Below are 484 nucleotides of genomic sequence, written 5' to 3'. Positions count from 1 at the left end.
TGCGCGTTCGTATAAAAAGAGGCAGAGGAACGCACGTTGGCAGTGTCAGGAAATTATGAATGTGAAGACACGTTAACGGCTAAATCTAATATCGTGGCGGCCGACAAAGCCAGGGAGGCTTGTTGAACTAAATTTGTAGCCTGATGTTGTTCTTGTAGTTCAGATCTCTATCCTGTATTTTATGTGGAATATGATGAAGATGTAAAGGTCCAGCTGCACATGAGGTCCACTGTAACAGAAGGAGAGGGGGAATAATCCCAGACACAATTTCATCTCCAAGTAAGAAACTTGAATATTCTCTGACAGTAGTCCCACATTTATGAGAGAAACTTCACTCTGCAAGGCTGCAACATCGCACACACGGGCAGTATGGTGTAAGGAGTTCTTTCATATAGGATGTTGCCTGACCATTAAGGGCTTTGTATGTAAGGAGAAGTATTTTATAATCAATACTCAATTTTACCGGGAGCCAGTGCAAAGTTAC

This window comes from Micropterus dolomieu, linkage group LG12, assembly GCF_021292245.1.
Source record: "Micropterus dolomieu isolate WLL.071019.BEF.003 ecotype Adirondacks linkage group LG12, ASM2129224v1, whole genome shotgun sequence".
In the NCBI taxonomy this organism is placed as follows: Eukaryota; Metazoa; Chordata; class Actinopteri; order Centrarchiformes; family Centrarchidae; genus Micropterus; species Micropterus dolomieu.
Note: the sequence above shows the minus strand (reverse complement) of the source record.